We start from the raw sequence: 23012 nt of genomic DNA, 5'->3' as shown, positions 1-23012 counted from the left end.
CATACTTGCCGTCGTAAAATCTCCTTCGCTGAAATTAGAACTACACAAATTCTTACCTTATCTCCAGGAGGACGTGACACAGAAGGTATAGTTGCTGCCACTTAACCAAACAATCCTATTTTTTTTTTTTGTATAAGTAGGGCTCCTGTATTAAGACGATGCCAACTTCAGACATATTGAGGGTTAGAAGTTCAGCAGCAGCTGCTTTGCAGTGATCCAGATTAATCTGCATTATATGATGTGGCTACTGTTTTCGTTCTTCCACTACTTTTGTGCTAGGCGGAACCTTACACATCTTCCCTCTAATTCTCCGGATTGTGGCGTACCATGTTCTGGTCTGGAGATTGAAGTGTTGTCAGTATGCATGCAGGCGGCCAGGGCTATCAAATTTTGTGTGTTTGGGAGGCTCCACTTCGCCCGAGAACACAATGTTACACATGATCTTCGATAAGCTGACATCGATTTTCACTGATTTTCCCATCAGATCTGTCGCTGACTGTTACTCTAAACTCCTCTGGTACAATTAGAGAACCGGAATTTACTTTGTGGCTTATGTTAGCTTGTAAGGCTGACTTGGCTGTGGCATCTTTCTCGCTCCCATTCTTTTGGCTGAGGAGGCGGAAGGTTTGGGTTCCTGGATTAGGTTGGGTCTCTTGCCATTATCCCTTTTCTCTCTTCGTCGTGGTTTTTGATGACGAAGGATTAGTTTTGGTAGGAACCACATGCCCTGGTACAGAGGCCGGTTTCTGGTCAGACTTTCCTGTTTCCTTCTTCTGGTTAAGTCTCGATTTTGACTCTTCGGTTATCGAGATGAGAGAAAACTCATTTATCTTGAATAAGTGAGGGTGAGCTCTTTTTAGCTTGTTCACTACCTTGAAATTGATCCTTATTAGTTTGCATTCTTTCATCGTGATGGATGAGGGTTCACTATACTTCCTGAGGAAGTGCATCGACCTACAACTCAGACTTATCTTTGGCAAAATGTTTTTCTTTTGCCAAATGTTTTTCTTTGGCCAAATGTTTTTCGGTTGAGGTTGTGGGAGCTTTGTCGGCCAAAGTCTTCCTGCCTCTGGAGACCAGTTCTATCCGCTAAGCTATATGGTCGGTCTTTCGGTCCTGCCTAAAGGAGTTATTTGCTTCCACAGAAGCCGAGGCCAGATTATCGGAGACCGTAGTCACTGCAATGACTGGAATGGACTGGTATCCAGTTTATCATTCGATCAGCTGTCCTCGGCCGCAGCAGAAGCTCTACCTTGGTTAAAGCTCAGATCCACATTCCCACATTGGGAGAAAAATACAGATATAGCGTGCAGAAAACAAAAGTCGATGTTTTATTATATGTTTGTCCATAATTATGATAAGAATAGCTTTAGATTGACAATTTTACTTTATATATTGATATATTTGGTCGATTTGTATTTTTATATATATATATTTTTTTTTGGTATAACTCCCATAGGGCTGTACCTCCCGATTTATGCAATTTTGATGATTTTAGCCGCATTATCCAACTAAAATGGCTGACATTTGGCATGTAGTCTTCGTTGGTGGTATAAAATATTCCGAGAGGGTTTTGTCGGTACAGGTCCACTTTTTGATATAGCCCCCATATGGAGGTACGGTCAGATTTTTGTAATTTTGAAGATGTTAGCCCCCATTATCCAACATAAATGGCTGAAATTTACCATTTAGTCTTCGTTGGGGTAAAAAATATTCCGGCAGAGAACTGTCGGTACAGGTCCACTTTTTGATAAATTTCACCAACATCATCTAACCGAAATGCCTGAAATCTGGTTTGAATGTACATAGTTTATGGTGGAGTGTATAATAAGAGTTCAAAATAACCCCATTCTGCACGTTTTCGTAATAAAAACTTGTATATAACAGTATTTTGAAGACGCATCATTGCAGTAATTTTCCTACTTCCACCCAAATTGTGGGAACCGTAGGACGGACTTTTTCATTTTGTAATTTCTCATCTGCTAATCCGTGATCAATTCCAAGTGATATCTGATCCTATTTATCAAAATGTTTCCAAAAATCGTAAATTTTTTATTAATTTTCTCGTTTAGAGTTAAGCTTGATGATCGGAAACTCGGTGACTATGTGGGTTCGAGTCCTTGGCTTTCCTTTTTCACTTGCAAATAATTTCCGATCATCAAGCTTAACTCTAAACGAGAAAATTAATAAAAATCATTAAAAATGATCTTACAGGCAAAATTTCAAAAAAACAAAAAAATCTTAAATTTAATTTGAACCAAACTTAAAAAAGCTTCCTTCCCGAATTGGCATATTTTCTAAAAATTGCTATAAAACCAAAAGTCGCAGGAAAAAATTTAAAAAATTACTCTATACAATATATATAAATAATTAAAAAAGAATTAAAGCTGAACTCGACTAATTTTCATACTAAACCCCTACTTTAATTGAAGAATTTTAAACAAATGGACCTTACATTTATTTACAACGAAACATCTAAATTAAAATAACTTATGGGTTACAAAGCTATTTAATTTATTTAAATACCATAACGGTATATTAAAAATACAAAAGATTCCGCAATAATATATTCACTCATTTTACAGCTAAAAAAGGTCATCGTTAACATTGTAAAATATTATTTTTAAATGTACCGGTATTCTGTTCTGATTCACTATTTCTAATTATTACATATGGCGTTGAGTACAGTCAAGACTCTAGTTCAATACTGTTTATTTTCTGCACACTAGATCGGTATTTTTTTACCACTGTGCGTCCGCTCCGGTAGTGTTAGTACTTATGAGCAAATATATGTGTCCATTGTTGCTGTCCCTGTTGTCAAAAATGTCTAGTAAGCGTTATTGTCGCTTACAGCAAAACGAACAAAAATACAAGGATATCCTTCCATTGGGCTACGAACTTTTCATTTATGAATAATTTATAACTACAGTTAAATGACTGTGCTGCAGCATGATGCACGTACTGGAAAAGTCGGCAGACAAAGTATTTCTGCTTTTTAACATGTTCGTCGTGCTGACTAGCTGGAAATATGTGTGTTGGTGGGAGGAAGAATATCGTCTACATTTTAGAAATTAAATAACAGCTTTGAAATTTAAAGAAATTACAAAAGACGATTAGCTTTTTAAAAAATTAAAGAGGTTTAAAAGAAAGAAACTCCATTACTTCGATTACATGAAGAACTTCTGTGACAATTATGCCATTGTTTTAAATGCAAAACAACAAAACTATATGAAAATCTAATTTTTTTGCCTTTTAAACATAACTTAAAACTACTATCCATTACAACAAGAATCTGCACTCATCTTCCTTCTCATCTTTTCTTAATATTATTGTTCTTCCCTGGGAGGAAATCTCCACTTTATATTGAAATTCCGACACATTTGTGCAAAGTAAACACATTTTATGGCAACTGAAGTGCGATACTTCACATTTTATTGGCATCCTTAATAGTATCAAACACTCACTTACACATCCAACCACCACCAAGGGTGATTGTTCCTTGATCCCAATTTTGCAACTCGTGATATGGCATGCCTGGGTGTCATTTTCATTCTACAAGGGGTATTGGTGACTGCATACAAATATAACTTTAAATTGAAACATAAATAAGAGCAGAAATAGAGAATATAATAATATTCATTCATTTCAAATAGGCCGGAAGTACCCAGCATGTACCAAACTAAGAGAAAATTCTTTAAAAAATCCACGCCTATAAAGCCACAACAAGCTTAGAGAAAATTCTTTAAAAAATCCACGCCTATAAAGCCACAACAAGCTTAGAGAAAATTCTTTAAAAAATCCACGCCTATAAAGCCACAACAAGCTTAGAGAAAATTCTTTAAAAAATCCACGCCTATAAAGCCACAACAAGCTTAGAGAAAATTCTTTAAAAAATCCACGCCTATAAAGCCACAACAAGCTTAGAGAAAATTCTTTAAAAAATCCACGCCTATAAAGCCACAACAAGCTTAGAGAAAATTCTTTAAAAAATCCACGCCTATAAAGCCACAACAAGCTTAGAGAAAATTCTTTAAAAAATCCACGCCTATAAAGCCACAACAAGCTTAGAGAAAATTCTTTAAAAAATCCACGCCTATAAAGCCACAACAAGCTTAGAGAAAATTCTTTAAAAAATCCACGCCTATAAAGCCACAACAAGCTTAGAGAAAATTCTTTAAAAAATCCACGCCTATAAAGCCACAACAAGCTTAGAGAAAATTCTTTAAAAAATCCACGCCTATAAAGCCACAACAAGCTTAGAGAAAATTCTTTAAAAAATCCACGCCTATAAAGCCACAACAAGCTTAGAGAAAATTCTTTAAAAAATCCACGCCTATAAAGCCACAACAAGCTTAGAGAAAATTCTTTAAAAAATCCACGCCTATAAAGCCACAACAAGCTTAGAGAAAATTCTTTAAAAAATCCACGCCTATAAAGCCACAACAAGCTTAGAGAAAATTCTTTAAAAAATCCACGCCTATAAAGCCACAACAAGCTTAGAGAAAATTCTTTAAAAAGTCCACGCCTATAAAGCCACAACAAGCTTAGAGAAAATTCTTTAAAAAATCCACGCCTATAAAGCCACAACAAGCTTAGAGAAAATTCTTTAAAAAATCCACGCCTATAAAGCCACAACAAGCTTAGAGAAAATTCTTTAAAAAATCCACGCCTATAAAGCCACAACAAGCTTAGAGAAAATTCTTTAAAAAATCCACGCCTATAAAGCCACAACAAGCTTAGAGAAAATTCTTTAAAAAATCCACGCCTATAAAGCCACAACAAGCTTAGAGAAAATTCTTTAAAAAATCCACGCCTATAAAGCCACAACAAGCTTAGAGAAAATTCTTTAAAAAATCCACGCCTATAAAGCCACAACAAGCTTAGAGAAAATTCTTTAAAAAATCCACGCCTATAAAGCCACAACAAGCTTAGAGAAAATTCTTTAAAAAATCCACGCCTATAAAGCCACAACAAGCTTAGAGAAAATTCTTTAAAAAATCCACGCCTATAAAGCCACAACAAGCTTAGAGAAAATTCTTTAAAAAATCCACGCCTATAAAGCCACAACAAGCTTAGAGAAAATTCTTTAAAAAATCCACGCCTATAAAGCCACAACAAGCTTAGAGAAAATTCTTTAAAAAATCCACGCCTATAAAGCCACAACAAGCTTAGAGAAAATTCTTTAAAAAATCCACGCCTATAAAGCCACAACAAGCTTAGAGAAAATTCTTTAAAAAATCCACGCCTATAAAGCCACAACAAGCTTAGAGAAAATTCTTTAAAAAATCCACGCCTATAAAGCCACAACAAGCTTAGAGAAAATTCTTTAAAAAATCCACGCCTATAAAGCCACAACAAGCTTAGAGAAAATTCTTTAAAAAATCCACGCCTATAAAGCCACAACAAGCTTAGAGAAAATTCTTTAAAAAATCCACGCCTATAAAGCCACAACAAGCTTAGAGAAAATTCTTTAAAAAATCCACGCCTATAAAGCCACAACAAGCTTAGAGAAAATTCTTTAAAAAATCCACGCCTATAAAGCCACAACAAGCTTAGAGAAAATTCTTTAAAAAATCCACGCCTATAAAGCCACAACAAGCTTAGAGAAAATTCTTTAAAAAATCCACGCCTATAAAGCCACAACAAGCTTAGAGAAAATTCTTTAAAAAATCCACGCCTATAAAGCCACAACAAGCTTAGAGAAAATTCTTTAAAAAATCCACGCCTATAAAGCCACAACAAGCTTAGAGAAAATTCTTTAAAAAATCCACGCCTATAAAGCCACAACAAGCTTAGAGAAAATTCTTTAAAAAATCCACGCCTATAAAGCCACAACAAGCTTAGAGAAAATTCTTTAAAAAATCCACGCCTATAAAGCCACAACAAGCTTAGAGAAAATTCTTTAAAAAATCCACGCCTATAAAGCCACAACAAGCTTAGAGAAAATTCTTTAAAAAATCCACGCCTATAAAGCCACAACAAGCTTAGAGAAAATTCTTTAAAAAATCCACGCCTATAAAGCCACAACAAGCTTAGAGAAAATTCTTTAAAAAATCCACGCCTATAAAGCCACAACAAGCTTAGAGAAAATTCTTTAAAAAATCCAAGCCTATAAAGCCACAACAAGCTTAGAGAAAATTCTTTAAAAAATCCACGCCTATAAAGCCACAACAAGCTTAGAGAAAATTCTTTAAAAAATCCACGCCTATAAAGCCACAACAAGCTTAGAGAAAATTCTTTAAAAAATCCACGCCTATAAAGCCACAACAAGCTTAGAGAAAATTCTTTAAAAAATCCACGCCTATAAAGCCACAACAAGCTTAGAGAAAATTCTTTAAAAAATCCACGCCTATAAAGCCACAACAAGCTTAGAGAAAATTCTTTAAAAAATCCACGCCTATAAAGCCACAACAAGCTTAGAGAAAATTCTTTAAAAAATCCACGCCTATAAAGCCACAACAAGCTTAGAGAAAATTCTTTAAAAAATCCACGCCTATAAAGCCACAACAAGCTTAGAGAAAATTCTTTAAAAAATCCACGCCTATAAAGCCACAACAAGCTTAGAGAAAATTCTTTAAAAAATCCACGCCTATAAAGCCACAACAAGCTTAGAGAAAATTCTTTAAAATATCCACGCCCATCAGGCCAAAGCAAGTCGAGAGAAAATTCTTTAAAAAATCCATGCCAATAAAGCCACAACAAGATTAGAGAAAATTTTTAAAACACAGACAAGAATCTTTAAAAGTTTATAAATTCTTAAAAAATCTTAAAAATGCACACATTTTTCATAAAAGTATTTCTTTTTCAATTTCAGATCCAAACAAAAAATTGGTAAAATGCATTTCCAAAATCAATTGCTCTATAAACTTTCCGTTGGAACATTCTTAATGCTAATGGCCAGCAGTGTAATTGCAACAGATATGGCGAAGGAGGGAGGAGGTGATATACAAATAAGTTACACTCTTTCTATTATACAAAAATTAAACATGTGTCTGTTCAACAGATCCATTTAAATCGTTGTATGATAATCTCTTGCATCGTGAATATATAGAACCCGTAGCTTTTCCCAATCATTAAGTGAATGTGGTCCAACGATCACCTTCGCCGAAATTACGTTTTGGTAGGCGTACTGATCCTGAGATGTTAACGTATCTACTCGAAAAACGTTGGTTTGGTGATGTCAATAAAAAACCAATAAGATCCCCATCATTACGTTTACGTTTCGGTAGACGCACAGTGCGAAATATGAGCACTTTAGTGGAACTTTACTAATAACTTTTAATGTAAAGGACGTAGGTTACCAAAATTTTGCAGACATGTTTCTTATGTATGTGGCAGCATGGGGCCAGATAGACCCGCGGTTTCCAGTAGCCCCCATATAACGGTGTCGCTACTTTTTACGTATAAAATGAATTTTTCAATCGATTTTGCTGCAAATTTATATATCGTGGTTTTAGTGGATAGAAAACTTCTCTACAAAATATTATCAGGATAACATCGCGATTTCGTATATCCCCCCATCGAAATATTTTGAATGTTTAACATTTTCCATTTAAAGCACCATTTGACATTTAATGTTTTCAGTAGCAGAAAACATCCAAACAAATATTATCCACATATATCCCCGACTTACTATTGCCCCCAAATAATAGGTCCCCCAATTTAAGGTATATTTTAGGTGTTAGATTATTATTGCCAACTAGGTTAGTTTATTTTATATTTTGTATACAGTGAATAGAAAAAGTTATAATAAAGCAATTTGCAACATGCGTTCCGCGTGATTGCCATATCTTAATATCCTGTTTATATGATATATGTAATACGCATTCAAAGAATCTTATCCAAGCATGGAGCGGTGATAATCCAAGGGATAAATAGGATTAATTTAATTTTTTTAGATATTTTGCAGATGCTGTTCATATCCTTTGGTGTAGCACCACATAAGTCCAACTTTACCGTCAATCATGCAAAGTATCATATTTGCTGTAACTTCAAATTGTTTACCATCTAAAAATATGGGAGTCGGAATAAGTTGATTTATTTGATCTTTCACAGTGTTTACTTCTGCGGTAATTACACCGACTGTTTCTTTTGCAAAGATGAACTTGATAGGACGACAGTAGCGTGTAGATTTGTACTACTAAGAAATCCATCATTTACCGCCTTCGAGAATTTAACGTTACATCCAAGCCATTTAGCATTTTTATTGCTAAAAAAAGTCAAATTTCGACCAAATTTCTTCCATATTTTCTTTATAGTATCAATTACAACAGCAAGAGTAGTTTTCAAACTACTAAGAGCATCATTTGTTAGAACTGGCGGACCCATTTTTTCTACAACAAAACAAACAATAGCTTCCAATGTCGGTTCTTCTCTCCACTTTTGAAAAATACTGTTATATGATATTTTCGGGGTCATACTGAAAATCATGGCATATTACTAAGAATCGCAAATAATCGCAGCTAATTTTTTAATTTTCCAATAGAGGATGTTCCTACCTTTCAAATGATATAAATTTTAGTACCTGGTCCACGCTGGGTATAAAGAAATCTTCCAAAGAATATATATATTTTTTCCTCAAGTACTTATTAAAAAGCAATTTTTTGCGGACGAATAACACAAAAACTAAATCATATTTTGCAATTCTGTAAACACCAAAAGAGGTTGAAACATCCATAAAGGCATTAAAAGATAAAAAAGCGTGTGGTCCTGACGAGATTCCTTCAGAATTGTTAAAGTTAATTGATGATAATAACGTAAACCTTCTTACGAAACTTTTTAACTACGTTCACGAAACTGGTAAATATCCCAAAGATTGGCTTACATCAACTTTTATAACCATCCCTAAAAAAAGTCGTCCAAAATTCTGTAATGACTACCGACTAATTAGCCTAATGAGCCATGCACTCAAAATATTTCTGAAGATCATTCACTCCAGAATCTACATGAAATGTGAAAAGGCTATGGGGACCAGCCAGTTTGGGTTTAAAGATGGGATGGGAACCCGCGAAGCTCTATTCGCTTTACAAGCGTTAGTTCAAAAATGCCGAAATTCGCAGAAAGACGTGTTCCTATGCTTTATTGATTATGAAAAAACATTTGACACGGTCCAACATGACAAAATGATCGAGATTTTATTGTCCATTGGAGTAGAAGAGAAGGAGGTTGAATGCATAAAAAATTTGTACTGGCACCAAACAGCGCAAGTCAACGTCAATGGCGAACTGACCGAAAATATTAATATTTCCAGAGGTGTTAGACAAGGTTGTGTCCTTTCCCCTCTATTATTCAACATATACGCTGAACGAATATTCCAAGAATCAATAAATGGTGTCCGGAAAGGAATATATGTAAATGGAACGTTCATTAACAACGTAAGGTATGCCGATGACACCACTCTCATAACCGATAATATGACAGCACTTCAAGAACTGGTTAACAGATTGACCACTTGCAGCGAAAAATACGGTCTTAAAATTAACATCAAAAAATACGAAATACATGGTCATCAGTAAACATCATACATATGCTAATACGGCCCCATTAAAAATTAATGAAATAAATGTGGAAAGAGTACAAAGTTTTAAATATCTTGGAGCGATAATCAACGACGAATGGGACATTTCTAAAGAAATAGCCTGCAGGATTGAAATGGCCAGAGACACATTCTTTAAATATAAAAAAGTTTTTACAAGCCATAATGTAAACGTAAAAACCAAAATAAGATATATGAAAACGTATATATGGTCTGTCCTATTGTATGGCATGGAAACATGGACCTTAAAATCCGTAGATATGAAAAAACTGGAAGCATTTGAGATGTGGACATATCGCCGCATCTTAAAGATATCATGGACACAATTCATATCAAATAATGAGGTTCTAAGAAGATTACATAAAGAAAAAGAACTGCTGAACAACATAAAGGAATCCGAAATACAAACTGCTGCAAAGTATTATCCGTGTAAACATTGAAGGAAGGCCTACTAGAGGGAGGAAACAACTACTATGGATCAACAACATCCAAGAATGGACCGGTATACGTGATGTCATAAATCTGCTAAGCGAAGCCAGAAACAGAGAGACTTTTGCCGATATTATAAACAATATTTAATAATTTAAGTATTATAATATAAAACTATTGTAATAATATTCTTATATTTGCATTTTGGTCGCCAACATTCGAAAATCGAATAGACAAATAAAGAAGAAGAAGAAACACCAAAAAATCACAATTTCCTCCAAAATACAACAAGCACGAAAAGTCATAGCCTACTGGATTACCATTTGTTACTATCGCTTTATTAACTTAAGTAAATCGATGTGCTATTTATAAATAAAAAAATAATGAATAAAAAGATCAACTTTTACGTTCATTTCTGGTTGTTTCGCTGGGAAAATTGCAAAATTAGGTATGAGGTATTTATGGTGGGATACTTACCTATAGATTTTCATATGAATGTCATGATTTGTACGTACTTCAAAATTTGAGTAAAGTTCCACTAAAGTGCTCATATTACGCACTGTGAGACGTAGTGATCCCAATATGCCTCTACATAGCTCCTTTGATATATTGATGACTGCCCCTCAAAATGTTGATACAACCAGCACGGGAAACAGTGATAATTATTATGAACGTGTTGCTCGTAAACCACAACGTTTGAGGATTGGGCGTTGTCTCCCATACCAAACCGATTTTTCAGCTGCTGGTGATAATATGGAAAATCAAGGTGTTGACGGATCAGTTACATCGAATAATGAGAATGAAGATTTCTATAATTCTCTGATGCATTCCCAGAAATTAAGAAATTTATGCCGCCAATTCACCCAATAACAATGACGATTTCTCATCGATCGAAAATGATAACGATGAATTTGAACGTGGCATACGTAAGCCAGCACCAATGCGTTTACGATGGGGTCACAGTATAGGTGGACGTAACACAGAAAATACGAATGATAACAAAACTAAAGTGGAATAGAAAGAGATGGTAAGAATTTATAATAAATTTATTAAAATATTAATGCAAAGCATATTAAACTTAACTTAACCCACTCTAAATACTTTTAAAAACATACAATTGTATATCATTGGAGACAGTTGTTACATTTCCACAATTGTAGGGAAATATCCCTCAAAATTATTGCATTATCTATGTATAAAACCACAATGTTTTGTTTTTTCTTTCAGATAAGCATCGGATGTTAAAATTCACTTCCTGTTAAGCTTTTCCTTTGGCATATTTCACTGAAATTGGCCCCTTAGATGATAGTTCAATTAAGCGGAAAAGTTGGTTCGGAGATGTCAATCATAAATGCATAGGAACACCTTCATTACCTTCATGGCTTAGAAAGAATAGAACTATTGAAATGGTAAAGGATATTTTGGTAATCTATAAAAGAGGTGCGAATCTGCACCTGGAATGTTCGCACTCTTTATAGAGAAGGTGCAGTCTTCGCATTGGCAGACGTACTTGAAAAGTACAAGGCCGGTATTACTGCCATACAGGAAATACGATGGATTAGGAAAGGCGTCACAACAACACCTAAAGGTGACGCACTGTATTATAGCTGCCATGACGTAAAGCATGAGTTTGGTTGCGGATTTGTAGTTAGTCGGAGGCTATAACATCTGCTATCAAGCTTCACCGCAGTGAATGAAAGACTTGCTGCAATTCGAATAAAAGCTAAATTCTTCAACATCAGCTTTATTTGCGCTCATGCTCCCACTGAAGAAAAGGACGAACAGACCAAAGATATATTTTACGAGCGCTTAGAAGAAACATATGACCGTTGCCCTGCCCATGACATTAAAATCATTCTAGTCGATTTTAATGCCAAAATTGGAAAGGAGAATATCTTTGGCCCAACAGTCGGGAAATTCAGTCTCCACAGTGAAACATTTGACAATGGTATGAGGCTGATAGACTTTGCAGCTGCAAAAAACATGGTAGTTAGCAGTACCAGATTTAATCACCTCGATATTCATAAGGGCACCTGTCTGATCAGAAAACAAGAAATCAAATTGATCATATTGTGATAGATGGAAGACATTCATCGAGCGTGTTGGATGTACGATCGTTCCGAGGCGCAAACATTGATTCGGACCACAACCTTGTTGCAGCAAAGGTACGCAACGGCTTAAACGTAGCAAACAAAGTACGAACAAACACAACACGAAAGGTAGACATCGGTAAGCTGCAATCAAAACAGATAGCCACAGCATATTCCACTCAACTAGCCCAATTGCTTAATCAAAGCACACCTCATCCCGATAACATATCAGCGCAATGGCAAAATGGAAATGCAAACAGCCGCAAAATCCATACTTGGATACCAGAGACCTCCACCAAGGAATCCATGGTATAACCAGGAGTGTCGTGCTGCCACCGAAGAGAAAAATGCGGCATATAGGGCTACTTTACCATCCGTAGCAACGCGTAGCGCACGAGAGAGATACAGGAAGAAAAGGAGAGAGGAGAAACGTCTTTTTCGCAGGAAAAAGAGAGAGAGATGGAAAAGCGGGAGTGTGAAAAAATCGAGATGTACAGGAGCCAGAATGAAGTCCGAAAATTCTACCAAAGAGTCAAGCATCAAACTGATGGCTTTGGTACAGGCACATCCTCCTGTAGAGACCAGCAAGGTAATTTGGTAACTGATACAGATACTATTATAAATAGGAATAACACAACTTATTATTTTTTCCTTATATGAGAATAAAAACCACCATAAATTTTGCGCGTATTGACCAATTTTAAGACAACGAACTGATTTGAAACCAGCATTTTTTCTTTTTCTCTACACCAAAAATCGTTAATGTGCTCGCATTTTTGTTTTAAATTTACTCAAATTGAATTGGAAAAGAAAATTTGTTTACCATATATTTTTTATTTTTAAATAGAATACTAAATCAAATTGAAATAAATTTTAATTTAACTAGCAGCTAAAATAATCACTGATATTTAACATGAGAAGCACCAGTGAATGGGACAAAACCACGCATATTCCCATATACAATTTGGTAAATAAATTTTAGTGACTGCGATTTATTTTAGTTGAGGTGTCAAATTTGCGGTTTGTGTGTATATTCAGGTTTAAATGGACGGCATTTCTATTTGTAAATTTACAAATGTGTGGTTTATTCTTTTGTATTGATTTAAATAGGTTGTTGGTTTTCAAATGTAGTGTTGGCGCCAATTGATTTAAACTGAGTAGCTGGAATTTATATAGTTCGAATATATTAGTTTCATGGATAGAAGCTAGTGGGAATTCGAATTCAAACGACAGAATCTATAGCGATTAAAATGTTAAATTAGTAGATTAGATAATAAGAAATTATCTACCAAAATGCTGTCAGAAACAGAGGGTAATCTGTTTATGGTACCATGGAATATTGGTAGAATAGGGTTAGTTAATTATGCAGACAACATAACAAAATATTAGAAATTTAACTTTGTCTGTTTTTTTTTTTTTTTTTTTTTTGTAAAGACATGTACGTTTTTTTCTTAATACATATGTATATATTTTTTGCTTAAATATTATTTAATCTTCCATTCTAAATTATTTTTTATCAATTGGCGATATTTTTGGTATTCCTCTTTGCGTCTCTAAGGGAGTATGTATTAAATACATGTGACTTCAAAATACAACTGCGAAGCATGTTTGCCAAAGATTTATCATAAAAGTTATTTTCAGTGAGCAGGCTTTTTCCACGAAGTACAAATTACTAAAGGATTACTAATCCTTATTCTATAATCTATATATATAAAAGGAAATGATGTTAGTTACTACGCTTATAACTCAAGAACCGCTGAAACGATTTTGACAATTCGAATCAATTCTGAATGGTCCCATGGCAGAAAAGGATAAAACCTAAAAATATTTTTTAAGCATGTCCATTTTTCCACACATTTCTGTCGAGATTCGCTTTTTGAGTATATAGTGACACTTTTTTGGACCGTTTTTACCGAACCGATTGTATATGCACCAACTGTATGGATCCATTGTACGCCTGTGTTTTGTCAATTTTTGAAATTTTTATTTGCAATCAAAACGATTTTTATTTTTATTTTATGCGTTTTTTAGGAAATTTACAGCGAAAAAAATGGTAAAAGGAAAAGTTTAGTTTAGAGTTTGAAAAATTTAGTAGTGGTTTCGGTCAGATTTCGATTGAAAAGATAAAGATGATAACACCGAAATGGTATCCACAGTTTTGAGAAAAAAAAGTAAAAAATCCACAAATTTGGAGGGTTTTTTGAAAAATCAAGAGTTCGAATGTAATTTCACTAGAAGTGAGGTTGTGGCACATATGTACACGACTGCCAGATTTGACGATTTATCGTCATTTTGACGATTTTTTGGTCAAAAAATGATAAATGACGATTTTACGATTTTTATCCAAAAAATTAAGATTTTTGGATATTTTGCTAATGCAGTCAAAAAAAATGTTGTAAAGTATGAAATTGTTAAAACTTAGTTGATTTTAAAAATTAATTGTTAAACAATAATCACAATGATTGTTATTTTTTAACTTAGAAGCTTGAAATTTTGCCAGAACATAGGTATATGTATCAGATTTCATCAATTGTCGATATTTTTGGGTGCATATATGTACAAAGGAATTTTTAACTAGAACCAAACAGAATTCAATGGAAACAAGCAAAATATATAATTGCCCTGCTCCAGAACCTGCAACAATCTCCTATTTTTTTTTTGGTAAATTTATAAAGGAACAAAAGTCAAAATTTCAACAATAGTAGATTCTGTTCTCGGCAATTAACTGCGTTATATTGAGCTTTGTGCAGAAATTTTAAAAGTTTAATAGATTTGATTTTGAAAATAGTTTTATCGATTTTTCGACATCCTTAACGGATTTTAACATTTTGTCAACAAGAAGGAAATGCCAAAATTGGATTCAGAATTTCGTGAACTAAAGCTTTTGGTACTAATATTTTAAGACTTCAGTCTTATCGGGCTATAAGGTCCTTTTATTGTCAATGAATAATAAATAAAAATTACTCATTTCATTATTCTATCCGACGTTTCGTTGGGTTTTTTTCCAACTTCTTCAGGGATAAGTTTTTATTTGATCTGGCAACGACATAAATATACATACATGCAATAATTAGTTTTCGTATTTTTCATTGTCTGTTTCTTTAGTAATAAGAACAATCGGTACTTACAAGTAATTTCTCGTCAGGTTTACATTTAAATATTAATAATTGCTTTTGGATTTTGTGGAAATTTTTGAAAATAATGAAACGGATTTATTTCGCATTTTAATATATGATTTGAAACGTGTTTATGGTTCATATGTTTCTCCTATAATAAAAAAAATTTTAAAGAAAATAATAATAAATTATAAATTCGCCAGCAAATGTTAAACGAGTTATCAGCCAAGTAAATCTTCACAAAACGAAATATGTATCGAAATTCTTTTCATAAGTATTCAATGTACTCAATAAAATACATTGTTAGACACATTGATTAAACCCGACTTGTTGAGAATGTTAACTCAAATATTTATTTACAAAATCGTTTAATTAATCATTTAAATTAATACTGATTTGAAGTAAAAATATGTTTACTAACTCGAATAGCCATTTAATGTTTATTTTAATTAAAAATATATTTAAATATAAGTAAATATTAACATTTTAATTTTTGACGATTTTGTAAAATAGATTTGACGATTTTAATTTTAAAAATTGTCATTTTGACGATTTTCAATAAACATAATCTGGCAGCCCTGCATATGTATTCCGTAAGTAAAAACAACTTCCTATTTATGTCGAATAACATTTGAATAGTACCAGATATATATATTGATACTGTCTAGGACCTGTCATGATACTAAAAAATGAATTCAATCAGTTTAGTTCCCGCAGAGCTGGAAGTCAATTACAAATGACCAAATACATACATATGTATGTGTATCAAAAAAGTATGATATTTAAAATTGGAAAGAAAAAACAATAAATCGGAGGTGCTGGAGATTTTTTGATCGTATTATGTGACAAATAAGTAAGTAAATACGTATTAAACGATAATTAATTTGTGATATTAATTGGACTATATTATTTACAATGCTGCGAGTCAGAAGTTTTTATCTTTGGCACCAAATCCGTAATGTAACATAACCTCGAAATTAAGTGATTTGGAAGTGCATCAAATTATGCATTTTCACTCATGATTTTTACAAGAGCGTGACTACTGAAAGATGCACTCCCTTGCACAGCATTTTAACTGACGCTTTGGCATTGCATTTTAACTACCCCTTTGGGGGTAGAATAGGATGCAGTCCAAAGCACGTGTTTTGATACATTCTGCGAAATGTGTGCAAGCCATTACAAAATATCCCAGAAGAAATAAAATGCATTTATTATTTGTGTAAAACAAAACAAGTAGGCAAAGGCTATAGTCGGACGCGGCCGACCATGTGATACCCTACACCACAACCTCTAGGAATTAGCTATGTGCAACCGCTGAATGTCCGGATTTGATTCCCAGGCCTGGCCACATCAAATTTTCAACGATGACATAATACCCCTTTGTAATGCTGCCGATATTTCTCGAGTATTTCAGCCATGAAAAAGTTCGTTACAAGTGGCAATAGGTACCGTGAAAAGAACCTTCTTCAAAAAATTCAAATAGATCCGAGACTGGTCCTCAAACTGCACTTTTCCCAAATTTTGTGTAGGAGGTACTCGAAGGACGGGACCGATATAGTCCATATTCCAACCTGATACATTACTGGATGAAATAATAGGAGAGGAGAGTTATCTTGCGGATTTGCCATTTTAGTTCGGTTTCTTGCTTGTTTTTCAGAGTTTCTTGGACCTTTTTGGCCATAATATCTAGAGGTATGGACTTGCCATTGCAATTGTACCATCGTAAATTTCACTTTTCCAAATTTTGTGTGGGAGGTTCGAATCGGTAGATCCGTTACGGAGTTATCGTGCACACCAACCAGCTAGACAGTAAGAGAGACAGATGAACGGACAGGGCGAAATCGAATCCAAATTCTTTGAAACGAATTTCGTCCAAACATACTTGGGGTCTAAAACCATTTTTTCGATGGGCACATCTTTGGTCGTATTTTGTATATTGTGTATTAACTTAAAGCTGAGGGTATAAAATAGGTGGCGAAGCGACCCCATTCTGCAATATTTGTATAAAAATTCAATTCAATTGCATCAGGGGAAATATCAGTATTTATTTTTCCATATGTAGACAAAAGTTATGGTCCATTTAACCCTCTAAACATCATCCGATTACCATGCATAAGAAGGAAAGGTCAGTAGTTATTTTTCCATATGTAGGTTACTTTGCCGGTATATGTCCTCCAGGAAATAAAATATAGGCCTAATTTTTTTTATTTTTCATACAAAAGTAATGATTCATTTCACCCGCTAAATAATATCAGATCATCCAAAATTGTAGGCATCTTCTTCTACCTAAACTCTTACCTCGTGCAAAATTTCGTGATTATTGAGCTATAATTGCGACCTCTAGCGTGTTTTTGATTACACTGCAAGCAAATAACTGGGTATATTAGGCTGTAACTCTGTCATCTTATCATGTACACCAACACAATTGACATCAATAGAAAGGTCAAGCGTTACTCTTCTCAGTATAGCTTACTTGCACGGAATGTCTCTTCCAGGAAAAAATATATAAGCTGTATATTAAACATTTTCACAATTTTCACACAAAAGTTGTGGTCCATTTAACCCTCTAAATATTATCTGATCGCCATCTCAATTTGCAAGCTTCTTCTTTGTCATATACTCTTACCTTATTTAAAATTTCGAGGCGATCGGACTATTATTGCGACCTACAGAGCTACTACAAAATCGGTTAAAAATTATGTTTTTGGTCCATTTCACCCGCTAAACATTTCACGATCATCACCAATTAAAATAGCGATCTATTCTGATGTGAAACCGACCTCCATACCAAATTTCGTGACGATCGGTCCATAATTGCGGCCTGGAGTTTGATTACAATTTATAATGGACAGACGGACACACGGACGGACGGACGGACGGACACACATCTCAAAATCGCTTTATCTCGCCGAAATATGAAGATTGGTATACCACATGGGGGGTCTCCGACGAATATTTCGCGGTGTTACATGAATTTTTACCAAAACAAACTTATAATACCCTTTCCACATTGTGGTGTAGGGTATAAATATTAAGAACTTTATTACATTAACACAATTTATCAAAATTCTCTATTGAATTCGATCGCAACCATGCGTGTTTCCTCCGCTCTCCATTTAATCCAAGCTGAACTGTTCTTGCTTTACCTGCTAAATGAGTTTGATATTGTCTTCCCATCACCAGCTAAGTTTTCGACATGTACTCCAACAGCCGTCCATTGGGAAAATTTCTTACCAAAAAATATTCGCAAATTAAATATTTTTTATTTTATATTAAACATTTTTTGGAAATGTTAACATGCTTATGTCTTTTTAAAAATGTATGCCACTGTCTGTAGAGATGTACAAACTGATTTATGTACTTGTAGGGATCTCTAATAACTGCAAATAAAATGTAGCGAACGGAGTGCCTTTTTCAGGACTCCGTTTGGACTGCATCCATATGCTGTTAAATTGTGAGCAATTGGAGTGCCTTTTTCACGACTCCGTTGAACTGCATCCGGATGTTGTTAAAATGTGACAAGTGGATGTGATTCTTTGGATTGCATCCAAATGCAGTTAAAATGTGAGGAATGGAGTGCCTTTTTCACGACTCCGTTTGAACTGCATCAAAACAAGCCGTGAAAGAACTAGTCCACATTGCACTACTTCAAATTTATTTTGTTGGGTACCCATGTGCGATACATTTTTGAAAGCCTAAATGATCAGAAATTGGTGAGCAAACGTACCGCACAGGAAAACGTTTTTTTAATAACTATTTGCTAATAAACAGTATCTCAATTTCTGTTCTGATGTTGCTGAAGGCAAAGGTTAGCTATACATTGTGGTTTGGCTGATTGTTGCTATATTTATTCAATAATTATTTCCGATTATATTTCATTTTAATTACTAAAATTTGATGTGTTTAAGTCTATTTTTTACGACAATACTGTCGTTATTGTAAATTAAGTAGATTTTTCTCTATGACAAATTTAACAAGTTGATATATGCGTAATTTAGCGACACCACTACAACAGGATGAATAAGTCTATATTTTACATGTGAACTGCATAAAATTGCCCCAAGTAAACATGTTAGGTGCACGAAGTGTGTATTACACACTTGAGATCCAAAATAAAATTGAATATTGTGATATAAATATAAAATAAAATAAAATGCGTTCCGAGAACATAATATAATATAAATTCGTTGTGAAAAAAAGAAGTTATGACCGCTAACGTTGAAAATTTAAGATACTCCGTTTTTCCCTACACTTGCCGTTATAAAATTACTGTATAAGGTGACATACAAAAACCAAAGGTATATTCGTCTTCCGTGGATCCAAAAAGACCTAATTAGTACATCAGCCAGCCAGCCAGTTCTCAGCCAGCATTAAACACCATGTACGACAAATAAACTGGTCAATAAAAAAGTTGTCTATTCCGCTGATTACAAGAGATTGAGAGCAACTTATTTTACAGCAATGGTTTGGATGTAATGCCAACAACCAAAATTCTCATTGAGTGATATCACAATTCATGTTCATTTAAATTAGGAACTAAGAAAAGTTTTCAACTAACTTTTCACATATCAATAAAATTTTAGATAATAATACTTAACCTTGTCTCAAATCATTTTAAAGTTTTCTTCGATTTTTTTTAACCGAAAAACGGAATTGTCTTTCGTGATTTTAATTTAATGCCAGAATTGTTCAGTTCGTTTAAATCCGCCTGCACATACATAGTTTATATGAGTGAACTTAATATAAATTTGCTTTGGTTAACATGTTAAAACTGTAGTTCCATTGTTTTATTCTTCTTAATTCTGTGTGGCGATTCATATAAGTTAGGGTGGATCAGTAAGATTGTGTGCATTTTTCTGTGTGTGTGCCCATCAGCAATGGATACACTTACCATTAGAGAAATAAAGGAAGTAGGGACAGTTGTTGTTAAATTATGCACGCTTTAACAGTTGCTTTTAAACGTGCCAGGCACACTCATGCATTTAAGTTTATAGCGTAAAAAAATATAACCCTGGAAAGCAAACACATCTTGCTTATACGGCGAACCTATTAGCAAACGAGTTCAACTCTTAATATCTCTAAACAAGTGAATGAATGTTTATATCACATAAACTATACTATACAAATACCTTCATTAACCATTCACTAAAATTGAACGTGAGTCGTAGCCTGTTCATGGTTTTAGAAAGCACCAGGTGATAACAATTTGTGGTTTAAATAAGTTTAAACAATAGTTTTATATCCTTCTTTGTAGCACTTATTTATTGCGTAGATGCATTTAGTTTGTCAAAAATAAAAGAAATTAACATATCTAGACATCCTGGATCTTGAGTAGAGGTAGGACTTCGGGAGACATTGAAGTTTAGCTACGTCGGATGCGGTGTTCTCGTACTTTTCTGCATAAGCCTTGTTTTATGTTAGAAATATGAATATAGACTCCCTATTTTTTTTATTCAAAGCTAAATAGAGCAAAATTATCTATATCGCAAAAAATATAAAGACCTCTTTGTAATGGTTTGAAATTAACGGTGATTTAACGAAAAACTATGTGAAATATGACCATCTTCCTAAAACAAATAGTTTTCAAGAAGATATAAAGCGTAGTGAGAAATTATTCCCAACTAAAGAAAAAAGCAGGGAGGAGGTGATCAAAACTATTAATGAGGGTATGACAGTGTTTTAACACTTATTCTCTATCGGTACTCTTGATCGATACCTGAAACTTATAAATGAAAATAACAAAAACTTACCAACATACTTCAGCACGTCGTGAGGGCCTCCAGTCGCTGTGTATTCTGATTGTTGTTGTGGTTACGAAAAATGTTTTTCTTAGTGATATTCTTTAGAGATGTCAATAAATCATTAGGTATATGAATTTCTAGAATCGATCAAAATATTTTTTGGAAGAATAATATTTTTGATTCATTATCTATATATTAAGCAAAGAAGGCATTAATATTTAAATTTATGATTTTGCACATCAATATAAATACGTACATACTATGAAATTAAGGGATTTCAATAAAATTTGAATACCGTTGCACAATGGTCCCAAATCCAAATTTTCTGGCCAAAACTATTTCAACGTCCATTTTGTATTGAAATTAATTGTTATTCATAATAAATGTGTACAAACAGCAATTCTTACGTTTTATCGACCAAAATTACCAAAAACAGACAAAATTTGTTGAACAGTGTGGTCCCGTTGTGTGGGGTCTAAACCAAAACATTGACCTATGTTAATAATTTTTGGTACGAAGGATTCATATCTTCCAAGAGGTCAAACTACCAAATTTCAGCCGAATCGGTCATAAAGTGTCGCTAAAATCCAAAAAATATCTAAAATCGGACGGTACTTTATGTGGGGGCAATGACAAAAAATGGACCTATTTTCAAAAAAATTATACATACTTATTTTCTACACTCTGAATCCCTTAAATATGAATTTTAAGGAAAATCGGAAGATGTGGGTATTACCGTTCTATTTCAATTGGATACTACGTACAGTCACAACAGGTATTTACAAAAAATTTTCCCATCTTAAAATAGAAAAATCCATTTTATTTTAACTGTGGCCAATTTGAGCACGATTTGACTTCTGAATTTATTAGTACAGACCCCCTGCAATCTTTCGAATTCAATTTGGAGGTGATTTCAATAAAATTTGAATACCGTTGCACAATGGTCCCAAATCCAAATTTTCTGGCCAAAACTATTTCAACGTCCATTTTGTATTGAAATTAATTGTTATTCATAATAAATGTGTACAAACAGCAATTCTTACGTTTTATCGACCAAAATTACCAAAAACAGACAAAATTTGTTGAACAGTGTGGTCCCGTTGTGTGGGGTCTAAACCAAAACATTGACCTATGTTAATAATTTTTGGTACGAAGGATTCATATCTTCCAAGAGGTCAAACTACCAAATTTCAGCCGAATCGGTCATAAAGTGTCGCTAAAATCCAAAAAATATCTAAAATCGGACGGTACTTTATGTGGGGGCAATGACAAAAAATGGACCTATTTTCAAAAAAATTATACATACTTATTTTCTACACTCTGAATCCCTTAAATATGAATTTTAAGGAAAATCGGAAGATGTGGGTATTACCGTTCTATTTCAATTGGATACTACGTACAGTCACAACAGGTATTTACAAAAAATTTTCCCATCTTAAAATAGAAAAATCCATTTTATTTTAACTGTGGCCAATTTGAGCACGATTTGACTTCTGAATTTATTAGTACAGACCCCCTGCAATCTTTCGAATTCAATTTGGAGGTGGTCATATTTGTACATTTTTTTTTAAAGTTTAAGTATATTTAAAAAATATTTGTAAAAAATAATTTTTAATATGTATAAAAACATTGATTTTATTACGTTAATTTTACAAATTTCATCGTTCTTTTTGTAAATATTATGAAAGTACTCATTAACAGCTTCCCGATTCATAATAACTTTGATCTCTCTTCTGTATATTGATTCAGCGACGCAATACAACAAAAATTATATATTTTACACCACAAAGTCTGTTTTATTTTTAAATAAAAAAGTGTCAACTTTGGTACTGCGCCAATCAACGAATACTAATTTTATTTACAAAAACTAATTATTTTCAGATGGCTTGATGTGTTTTTTATTATTCTGTGCAAAAAAATTAAAATTTCGAAACTTCAAAAATGGGGTTTTGGCCAAAAATTTCCTGATTGAAACCTATGTGCGTTGTCGAGTCGTTGGAAAAGTTGGAACCATCAATATTGGAGACCACAAATATGGTTGACATATATTTATCTCCATAGATCCTTAGGACAAAGCTGTGTTTTAAACGATGTTTTATTC

At 33.7% G+C, this 23012-nt stretch overlaps 1 protein-coding gene across 6 annotated transcripts in view; it reads left to right on the top strand.

The window, feature by feature from the left end:
- LOC141392826 (short neuropeptide F-like) overlaps positions 1–23012 on the top strand; it is a 497601-nt gene that overhangs the window by 168809 nt on the left and 305780 nt on the right. For 5 of the 6 annotated variants that reach the window (XM_073965799.1, XM_073965795.1, XM_073965794.1 and 2 more), the window contains 3 exons: positions 6815–6939; positions 7004–10991; positions 11192–12643. The exons of the other annotated variant lie outside the window; for it this stretch is intronic. The gene's annotated coding sequence lies outside the window, so the exon portion shown is untranslated. The remainder of the gene's footprint in view (positions 1–6814; positions 6940–7003; positions 10992–11191; positions 12644–23012) is intronic. 6 annotated transcript variants of the gene reach the window in all.

Source organism: Musca autumnalis, unplaced genomic scaffold (assembly GCF_047663935.1).
Source record: "Musca autumnalis isolate F117 unplaced genomic scaffold, ASM4766393v1 scaffold_2, whole genome shotgun sequence".
NCBI lineage: Eukaryota > Metazoa > Arthropoda > Insecta > Diptera > Muscidae > Musca > Musca autumnalis.
This window is presented reverse-complemented; position numbering and strand designations above follow the sequence as displayed.